The sequence below is a fragment of the Populus nigra genome, chromosome 11, assembly GCF_951802175.1.
Source record: "Populus nigra chromosome 11, ddPopNigr1.1, whole genome shotgun sequence".
NCBI classification, from domain to species: domain Eukaryota; kingdom Viridiplantae; phylum Streptophyta; class Magnoliopsida; order Malpighiales; family Salicaceae; genus Populus; species Populus nigra.
The window spans coordinates 8,596,663-8,608,140 of NC_084862.1; the positions used below are offsets into that span (position 1 = coordinate 8,596,663).

Genomic DNA, 11,478 nt, shown 5'->3' on the forward strand with positions numbered 1-11,478 from the left:
AAACCATGATGAGGGCAGGTATTAAGCAAGTCTTTATATCTATCCCAACACTTGTAAAATGTTTCTCCTGGTTTTTGAGTGAAAGTGGTGATTTATCTTTTGAAAGAATTTGTTTTGTGAGACGGAAAAAACTTCTTTAAAAACTATTGTTGCATTTCATCCCAAGCATGAATGGATCCTGACCTAATATTTTATAGCCTTGTTTTAGCTTTATCTTTTAATGAAAAAGGAAAAAGCTTTAATCTGATGGTGTTCATGCTACAATTTAAGTCATTATAGGTGTTACAAACTTCTTCAAATTCTCTTAAATGCAAGTATGGATTTTCTAATTCTACGCCATGAAAAATGGGTAGAAGTTGAATAATACCCGACTTAAAATTAAAATGAGAAGCATCAGGAGGAAAAACTATACATGATGGTGCACTTGTTCTTGTTGGATTCATGTGATCTTTAAGTGTTCTCACACGGTTATTCTCATTATTCTCATTATGAATTGACTAGTTATCTTTTTCGGCCATGTTTTCTAAAGAAAATGAGGATTTCCTAGAAAGTCTACCACTTAATGTACGTGTCCAAACTCTCATGCAAATGCAAAAGAAAAGGAAAGAAAAGAAAAAGAAAAAGAAAAAGATTAGAAAAACAAATAAAAGTAAAAACAAAAGAAAATAAAAGAAATATAAAATTTATACAATACTTACCTCCCCAGCAACGGCGCCAAAAACTTGACAAGATCAAAGAGTATATGTCTTATCCCAAGTGCAAGACTGTCAAAGTAATAAATAACCCGACAAAATCGGGGTCGAACCACAGAGAGGTGAATTGTATAAATTACAAATAAAGAGAGATTTGAAGATAATAATAACAAAAAAGGAGTTGAAGAGAGTTTTGGGAAGTGATATTGATGTAAGGATTAAACAATAATAAAACAGATGTCAATGTTAGAGGATCCACTAATGGTATTTCAAATAAATATAATATAAACTCTTTTTATTACTCAATTGAAAACCACACAAAAAAGAGGTTCCAATCGGATGATTTATCGTTACTAGCTCATTATAAATTATTAACATAATCATATTAATCATCTTAACTAAGTAACACCATACTTATCAATATCATCAGGCATTTATATTGCTAGCTTATGTTAACAACAAATCAAGTTCCTATCATAACAACGTTGTCGGCCAAAAACTATGAAGGATCAAGCATTTGATGTACCAAGTGTTATACAACACAAATCTAGACTAACCATTTAACAAGAAAGGTAGTAAGAATTATTAAGATAAAAAGATAAAACATGCTAATAACAAACTTTCTTAGATATAAACATTAAAGTCCATGTTGAGTTTAAATTATATATATTCTAACACCATTAGTAAAACCTTTTCACATTGACATAACTAACTTAGCTAAACATAATGAAGAAGAAGAACATAAATAAACAAGATAAGAACATGATTATGACATAAGTTAACTAAGTATATGAAAGGAAATGAAAAAGCATAAACAAGAGATTAATATAACATGAAAGAAAACTTGAACATTACAAAGATATAAAGAGAGAAAGCAAGAACATGATTTTGATCTGAAAAATAATATGACTAATTACATGGAAAATGCCTTCTTTTATAGGCTAAGATTCAGAATTATTGATTGATAGGCAACCATTGATTTGGTGGCTGGTTTTTGACATTGTTGGCTGCTGGTTCTTGATATTGTTGGCATATTTTTGATATTGTTGGTTGCTGGTTCTTGATATTGTTGGCAGATTTTTGATATTTTTGGCTAGCCAAAACATCATTGCTAACATTAGAATTTGAGCCCTTTGTTCCATGAAAGCTGTGGGCAATTGTCTCAGCTTTCGAACAAAAAAACCAGAGCTCATTTGGACTTATAGAACTCAAGATATGAGCCGAAAACCGAACAGTGTTTGAGGTGCAGGACAGGTTCTGACTTCTCTGTTGTTGCTAAGATTTGAACTTGAAAACGGCAGAATTGAGTCTTGAACTTCAATGAAAGTTTTAGATCTATGTCTTATCTTTCCATCCATATAAAGTGGACCTAAATCCAAGTTTTACAACTCCAGTTATGATCAAATAATCGAATAGTGTTTCAATTTGAAATTGAACCAGCATCTCTTCTCTTAGCTTAGTTCTCTTTTTGTCTCTTCACTTTCAATAGTTAATCACATCAATCAATCCTTTGAATTGTGAGATATACCTGCATTCAAAACAAGCATTTACCATAAATTAAAGATATATTATATTATTAGACTTGTTATTATAAAACATGCTTTAATTAGGGAATTTAACGATATTTTAGTGCAATATGATGATATAAAGCCTTAATGAGAATGCACTTTTTAGTACTAATCAAACCACAGGGAAGGTTTTTGGCAGCCAAAGGGGAAATCTCCATAATTTTAGGAGACATGATGATATAGATGGTGATTTGGATGCTATCAAACTAAAAATACCTACTTTTCAAGGTAAAAATGATCCCAAAGCATATTTAGAGTGAGAGAAAATGGTGGACTGGATTCTTGATTGCCATAACTATTCGGAGGCAAAAAAGGTGAAAGTGGTAGTAATCGAATTCATGGATTACGCATTGATTTGGTTGGATCAAAATGTGATTAGCAGGAGGAGGAGTGGAGAAAAGCCAATAGCGTCGTGAGAGGAGATGAAGGTGTTGATGAGTAGGTGATTTGTGCCTAACCACTATTATCGAGATTTGTATTTGAAATTGTAGGGTTTGAATCGGGGTTCTAAGTTCATGAACGAGTATTTCAAATAGATGGAGATTGCAATGATTCGGGCCAATATGGTTGAGGATATAAAAGCTACCATGGCTAGATTTCTTAATGGGTTGAATAGGGACATTACGAACGTTGTATAATTACAACATTATATGGAATTGGAGGACATGGTCCATATGGAAATGAAGGTGGAGAGGCAAATAAAAAGGAGGGGCAAGATACATTTTCAGACCAATTTAGCTTTATCTTTCTCAACATGGAAGCCAAATCTGAAAAGAGAGGGGGTTGTCCAACTAAAGCCTTATATGCATACAAAGTTGAAGCATCTAAGGCTAAAAAGGATGCTCATATGGATGGGAAAGGTAAATCTGAATCTCAATCATGACAGAAATATTAAATGTTTTAAGTGTTTAGGAAAGGGGAACATCGTATCTTAATGTCCAAACCGAAGAGTTATGCTTATAAGAGGTAATGGGGAGGTTGAATTTGAAAATGAAGAGATGCCATCTTTGAAGGATTGTAGTGATGAGGAGATTGCATATCCTGTTAAAGGGGAGACCTTGGTTATAAAGAGTGCGTTGGACATGCCAATAAAAAAAAGATAATGTCAATCAGCAACGGGAAAACATATTTCACACTCGATGCCATATCCAAAACAAGGTATATAGCATGATAATTGATGGAGGTAATTATGCTAATGTAGCTAGTGATACTCTTGTGAGGAAAATGAATTTAAGTTGTATTAAACATCCTAGGCCTTAAAGATTGTAATGGATGAATGAATGTGGTGAAGTGAAGGTTACTAAGCAAGTGTTGATTGTGTTTTCTATTGGGAAGTATTCTGATGAGGTTAAGACTAAAGTTTGGAAGGCTAACTACATGCGAAAGTGATTTACGAGTGACGTCTGCTTGGAGTTCCCACTTTATTTCCCTAGTCGGGAATACAAGATCTGAGGCTTTCTTCCTATTGGCGAATGCTAGTCTCTTGTTGTTACCGATGTCGGCTCCATGGGCTTTGTCTAAACTAACCGAGGATTTTATCTTGTTTCCATTTTATTTATTATCTTTGATCTAGAAGTAACCTTTTTCTTTCCTTGAGCAGTTTCTTTCAACAAGATTGATCTGTTTAGATTTTGGTCCATGATGGCCTTTTCATTGATTTTGACGATTGGATTTCTCTATGAATGGAAAAACTAGTCACATACTTTTAGAGAATCCATGATAGTTTGATTGGAAGATGATTCATAATGGGTTTAGAAATAGGTTCACTATAGTAAAAAATGGTAAAACCATCACTCTTGTACCTCTTTCTACAAAACAAGTGTATGATGATCAAATGAAATTAAAAAGGGATTGTGACGATTGGAAAAGTGGAAATTCACGTGAGGACAATAATAAAAGAAGACTATCAAATTTGGCTAAATCTAAGTCATTAATTAAACCAGTTCAGAGTGGAGTTAAAACCCGAAGAGTGAAGAAGGTAAGATTGTACAATGATAATAATGTGGAAGAATTAAAGAAACAACCTAATTTTTATGCAAAAAAGTTCAAATCAGACATGCATTTTTCACTAACAAGCTAATGATCTTAATTATGTGTAAGGAGGTTTATTTTAACACTAACGATCTTTATTCTGCTATTCCTCGTGTGGTTGTTTCTTTGTTGTAGGAGTTTAAAGATATATTCTCTGAAGACACCTTTAGTGGATTACCACCATTAAAAGGAATTGAAAATTAGATTGACCTTGTGCATGGTGGGGCTTCGATTCCTCACCATCTAGCCTATATCCTGAGGAGACAAGGGGGCTTTAAAGGCAAGTAGATGAGTTGATGATAAAGGGATACATTCGTGATAGTATGAGCCCTTGTGCCGTGCCAGTGTTGCTTTGCCTAAAAAGAATGAAACTTGGAGGATGGTGTGTTGATTGTCGGGCCATCAACAACATCCCAGTAAAGTATAGACATCATATCCCTACACTTGATGACATGTTGGATGAGTTGTATAGAGCATGTATTTTCTCTAAAACTAACTTAAAAAGTGAGTACCATCAGATTAGGATGAAAGAAAATGATGAATGAAAAACAACATTTAAGAATAAACATGGTTTGTATGAATGGATAGTCTTGTTGTTTGGGCTTACAAATGCACCTAGCACGTTTATGAGATTGATAAATCAAGTTTTATGTATATTCATTGGTAAGTTTATTATTGTGTATTTTGATGACATCCTAATTTATAACAAGAACTTGAATGAGCATTTTGATCATTTGCGTAGTGTACTTAGTGACACGATCAAAGAGTTGATATCTTATCCCAAGTGTAGGAGTGTCAAAGTAATAAATAACTCGGCAAGACCGGGGTCGATCCACAAGGAGGTCAACTATATAAATTATAAATAATATATATAAATTAACAAAGAGTTAAAAAGATCTTTGAGATGTGAGATTAATGTGAGGATTAAACAATGATAAAAACAGTCGTCAATGTTAGAGGATCCGCTAATGGTATTAGAAATAAGTATAGTATAAACTCTTTTTATTACTCAACTGGAAACCACACACAAAGGAGGTTCCAATCGGATAATTTATCCTTAATAGTTCATTACAAATTTTTAACATGATCATATTAATTATCTTATGTAGTAACACCATAATTTTAAATATTGTCAGGAATTCATGAAGATAACTTATGTTAACAACAAATCAAGTTCCTCTCATAACAACGATGTCGGTCGAAGACTATGAAGGATCAAGCATTTATTGTATCAAGTGTTATACAACACAAATCTAGATTAATCAGTTAACAAGCAAGGTATTAACAATTAGTAAGATAAAAAGATAAGACATATTAATAACAAACTTTCTTAGATATAAATAAACATTGAAGTCCATGTTGAGTTTATATTATACATATTCTAACACCATTAGTGAAACCTTTTCACCTTGACATAATTAACTTAGCTAGACATAATGAAGGAGAAGAACATAAATAAACAAGATAAGAACATAATTATGATATAAGTTAACTAGGATTAGTAAAGGAAATGAAAAGTATAAATAAGAGATTAATGAAAATAAAACATGAAATAAAACTTGAACATTACAAAGAAAGAAAGCAAGAAAATGATCTTGATTTGAAAACCAAGATGTCTAAATGTATGGGAAATGCCTCCTTTTATAGGCTAAAAAGAACTATTCATTTTGTAATTAACTATTGAATTAGTGGCCAACTATTGGCTTAGTGGACTTGGTGGTTTAGGTATGGATTTGTTTTCTGGACGAAATGACGTTGTTCCAATCATAATTTGGCAAAGTGGTCTTCATGAAAGTTGTAGGAATCTATCTCAGCTTTCCACCCAAAGATGAATGAGCTCATTTGGGCCTCTAGAACCTAAGATATGGACTGAACACCGAACAGTGTCTGGGCTATATAACAGATTCAGACTTCTCTTTTGATGCTAGGATTTGGACTCCAAAATGGCAGAATTGAGTCTTGGACTCTTCATGAATATTTTAGGTTTATATCTTAGATCCAAGATCTACAGCTCCAGATATGACCCTAATGACGGAATGGTGTTCTAATTTGAATTGAACCAACATCTCTTTTTTAAGCTTAGCACTTTCTTTGTCCTTTCACTTTCAATAGTTAATCACATCAATCAATCCTTTGAAATGTGAGATATGTCTGCATTTAAAGCAGACATTTACCATAAATTAAAGCTATCTTATATTATCAGACTGGTTATTAAAAAATATGTTTAAGTTAGGGAATTTAATGATACTTTAAGTGCAATATGATAATATAAAGCCTTAATGAGAATATATTTTTAAGTACTAATCACACCCCCCAACCAGCTTATTACTAGTCCCTAGTAATTAAAGCGTTAAAATAGAAAAAAAAATTTGCAAGATCAATAAGCAAGGCATTCAGCATTTAAGTTCTTATTAATTTATTCAAAGAAACAAATTCTCAATAAATTTATATACCTACTTTATATTTCTTAATCACGATATTAATAAACCCTTTTTTGTGCTCAATATATCGAAACATAGTTATGGGGCTTTTCATGGAAGAAAACAAAATTTTATTCTAATGTTTAAGGTTAACTTTCTTGGGTTGAGATTATTATCTTTTTTTTTTAACTAAAAACTTAAAACACAATGCATCATAAACCCATGTAACGAGCTTTAGGTCAATGACTCCCAGACCAGTTGGTCTTAGGGCATTATTAGGTGTTGAGACACCTCCTCGAGCTTAGTAACTTAGGTTGCAGATGCTAAAATATAGATGGCGCAATGTTCGATTCCCTTAAGCTTTCTCCTCAATCCATGTAACAAGCACTAAGCTAATAGCTCCCAAGTCAGTTAATTTTAGGGTATTAGGTGTTTAAACACCCCTTCAAGCTTAATTGATTAGGTTAGGGAGGCTACGAAACCAAACTTCTACATTTTTATTTATTTATTTTATTATATTTATTATTATTTTTTCATTTTTTTTCAAATTATATACTATCCCTTTCCCTTAGTTGTTATCTTTAACAAAAGAACTAAATAATGTAATAATTCAATGTGCAACCCACAATCATATGTTAAAGTGTGTGTTTGAAAATAAGGGTTTATGGATACTTATAGGAAAAAAGTATATGAGCAGAATTACATGATAATAATACGAGAGTTTGTAAAGCTGAATATTTTATAAGAAGTATGTGGTAGACCTTGTTATGAATATTCCAAATAACCATTGGAAAATGTTTACTAAGATGCGTCTTAAGAGTCAATAGAATTCCTCATTGGTGTTACATCCAAGAACAGCTTAAATGCCCTATATGGGCCAGGGATAGGCTTCCTATCCAATTTTTTAAAAAAACTAGCAAACATGGTCTTTTATAATCAGATTCTCAAGACTATGTCAAGCATATTCTTTATGAAAATGGAGCCATAAATCATAAAGTGCACAATGCACATCTCCATTAGGATACGTCTCAAGAGTCAATAAAAGCTTATCTAAAAAATCCTTATGTTTTGAAATAAATCCTAACTTTTGACAAATTTCACAGGTTTTGCAGAATGTATATGTGTCCTTGAATATGGCTGGCCAATAGAATCCACAATGTAAGATTTTTTCAATCATCCTTTTTGACGAGAAATGACCCCCACATGACTCGAAATGACAAAATTTAATGACACTACTTATCTCATTATTGGGAATGCATCTTTAAAATATTTGATCAGGAAAATATTTGAATAAGTAAGGGTCATCCCAATAAAAGTTCCTCACTTTGTTCAAAAACTTTCTTTTGTCTTGGGTACTCCAATGAGCTGACAAATATTCTGAAGCAAGAAAATTGATAATAGCACCAAACCAAGGCACAAAACTAAGAGAAAGTAAGGATTTGTTAGGAAAGTAATCATCGATTGGTGTGATGTCAGATATTGAATCTATTGTCAATCTTGACAAATGATCCACTACAACATTTTCAGTGCCTTTCTTGTCCTTGATTGTTTTCTGAAAATAAATCATTTGCAAATCTTTAGATTCATTGAAGTCAGTTTTACTCAAAGTAGATTCAAATTGATCATAAACTAATTCTTCAATAAGATCTACTTCTTGTAAATCATTATCATCTCCAGGTTGCTTGCAAATGTTAAAAACATTCATCTCCAATGTCATGTTTCCAAAAGATAACTTCATCAATCCATTCCTATAATTAAAAAATGCATTAGAAGTTACAAGAAATGGACGTTCTAAAATAACAGGAATTGAATTGCATGCTTCAATAGGTTGTGTAACCAAGCCAACAAAATCCATAGGATAAATGAATTTATCAACTTGTACTAACACGTCTTCAACTATTCCTCTAGGCACCTTGACAGATCTATCGACAAGTAAAAGAGTTATAGAAATTGGTTTTAACTCACCTAGATTGAGACTTTGAAAAACCAAATATGGAAGTAAATTCATACTAGCTCCAAGATCAAGTAAAGCTCTTTCAATTTTATGCTCTCCAATAAAGCATGAAATTATATGACAACCAGGGTCTTTATATTTCAAAGCATTATTGTTTTGAAGAATGGCACTCACTTGTTCAGCTAAAAAGGCTTTCTTTTTCACATTCAGTTTTCTCTTCATGGTGCTCAAGTCTTTCAAAAATTTAGCATAAGAAGGTACATGTTTAATAGCATCCAACAAAAGTATATTGATCCTTACTTGTTTGAAAGTTTCAAAGATTTTAGAATTGTGATTGACTTTCCTTTGTTTGGTCATGACATGAGGAAATGAAAGTGCTAGTAAGGAATCAGTCTTTTCATTGCAATGTTTAGACTCAACCCTTTCCTTACCCTTATAAATTAACTCATCTTTTTTCTCACAAGGTTCAAGAATGAGTTTTTCAATAACCTTACCACTACGAAGAGTAATGACTGATTTGACTTGATCCATGTATTGTCTTCCAGAGCTACTTGCACTTGAATTGTATTGCCTTTTGGGATTTTGTTGTGGTTGAGATAGAAACTTACCTTTCTCCTGAAAACTAAGAGTAGATGTGAATTTTACAAGATTATCTTTTAAATCTGCCATGGTTTGAGAGTGTTGAGTATTGATTGTCTCTTGCTTTTCAATGAATGCATGCAATGTTTCCTCAAGATTTCTTCTAGGAGGGGGAGTATAAGGAGGTGCATATCCTTGAGAATTTTGAAAATTATGGTGGGCTTGAAATGGTGGTTGTGAAGTTTGTGCATTATTGTTACCACTCTTTCAACTGAAATTTAGATGATTTCTCTAACCAGGGTTATATGTTTGCAAGTATAGGTTATGAGTTGCATTTGAAAACTATTTAAGGCAGTGGCTTATTCATGGATACATTCCTTAAAAGAAGGTAAAGTTGGACAATCATTGGTTAAATGTTCATTCGTTTCATAGATTTGACACACAATGTATTGAACAAATTTTAATTGACTACTCTTTTTAAATTCAAGTGCCTCGACTTTTCTAGCTAAAGATGCAAATTTGGCGGTCATCATCTTCCTTAAGGTTGTATATTCCTCCACTAGATGTATGAGGTTGGGTTTTACCTGGTGCCTCACAAGTGCCTATAGTGTCCCAATTTTAGACATTTTCAGCTAACAAGTCTAGGTACTTCATTGCTTAATTAGGGTCTTTATTTTCAAAAGTTTCGTTGCACATCAATTCTATAATTTGCCTATCTTTAGGTGTTAACCCTTCATAAAAATATGAAACCAATCTCCATGTTTCAAAACCATGATGAGGACATGTATTAAGCAAGTCTCTATACATATCCCAATATTGGTAAAATGTTTCTCCTGGTTTTTGAGTGAAAGTGTTGATTTATCTTTTGAAAGAGTTTGTTCTATGAGAAGAAAAAAAACTTCTTTAAAAATGTTGTTGCATTTCATCCCAAGCACGAGTGGATCTTGACCTAAGATTTTGTAGCCATGTTTTAGCTTTATCTTTTAATGAAAAAGGAAAAAGCTTTAATCTAATGGTGTTCATGCTACAATTTAAGTCATTATACATGTTACAAACCTCTTCAAATTCTCTCAAATGCAAGTATAGATTTTCTAGATCTAAGCCATGAAAAGAAGGTAAAAGTTGAATAATGTCTGGCTTAAAAGTAAAGTGAGATGCATCATAAGGAAAAACTATATATGATGATGCATTTGTTATTGTTGAATTCATGTGATCTCTTAGTGTTCTAACACGATTATTCTCATTATTTTTATTATGAAGTGACTGGTTATCCTCTTCGGTCGATTTTCAGATGAAGATGAAGATGAAGATTTCCTAGAAAGTCTACCACTTAATGTGCGTGACCAAACTCTTATGCAAGTGCAGGAAAAAAAAAGGAAAAGGAAAAGGAAGAAATAAAAATTAGAAAAACAATAAAAGTGAAAAGAAAAATAAAATATATAATTTATACAGTAACTTACCTCCCCAGCAGTGGTGCCAAAAACTTGACACGGTCAAAGAGTTGATGTCTTATCCCAAGTGCAAGAGTGTCAAAGTAATAATAACTAGGAAGACCGGGATGACTTTAGTACTATTGCAACACCTATAATTGAAATTGTGAAAAAGTCTGTTGGATTTAAATGAAATAATGAACACGATAAAATTTTTAATTTATTAAAAGAAAAACTTTATTCGACGTTTGTTTTAGCTTTACCAGACTTTACAAAAGCTTTTGAAGTTGAATGTGATGCTTCAGGTATAGGTATAGAAGTTGTGTTAATGCAGGAGAGGAGGCCCATTGCATATTTCAGTGAGAAACTTAATGGAGCAGCCTTGAATTACCTACATATGATAAGTAATTTTGTGCCTTGGTAAGAACTTTAGAGACATGAAAACATTACCAGTGGCTCAAGGAGTTCGTGATACATTCAAATCATGAATCATTGAAGCACTTAAAAGAGCAAGGTAAGTTGAATAAGAGACATGCCAAATTGATGGAATTTATTGAAACCATTTCGTATGTGATCAAGTATAAGTAAGGAAAAGAAAACATTGTGACTTATGCACTTTCGCACATGTATGTTTTTTTATCCACTTTAGATGCTAGATTTCTAGGATTTGAACACATAAAAAAATTGTACAAGGATGATAATGATTTTGCCAATGTTTACAATGCTTGTGAAACTTTAGCTTTTAGGAAGTTCTATAGACTTGACGGGTATTTGTTTAAAGAGAATTGTTTATGTGTTCCATTA

General features: G+C 32.4%; 1 non-coding gene across 1 annotated transcript; it reads left to right on the plus strand.

Annotated features, from left to right (window-relative positions):
- On the plus strand, positions 1-109 carry LOC133668852 (small nucleolar RNA R71). The gene has a single exon (XR_009833808.1). It is a non-coding gene; the product is annotated as a small nucleolar RNA R71 (small nucleolar RNA).
- Positions 110-11,478: the final 11,369 nt, after the last annotated feature.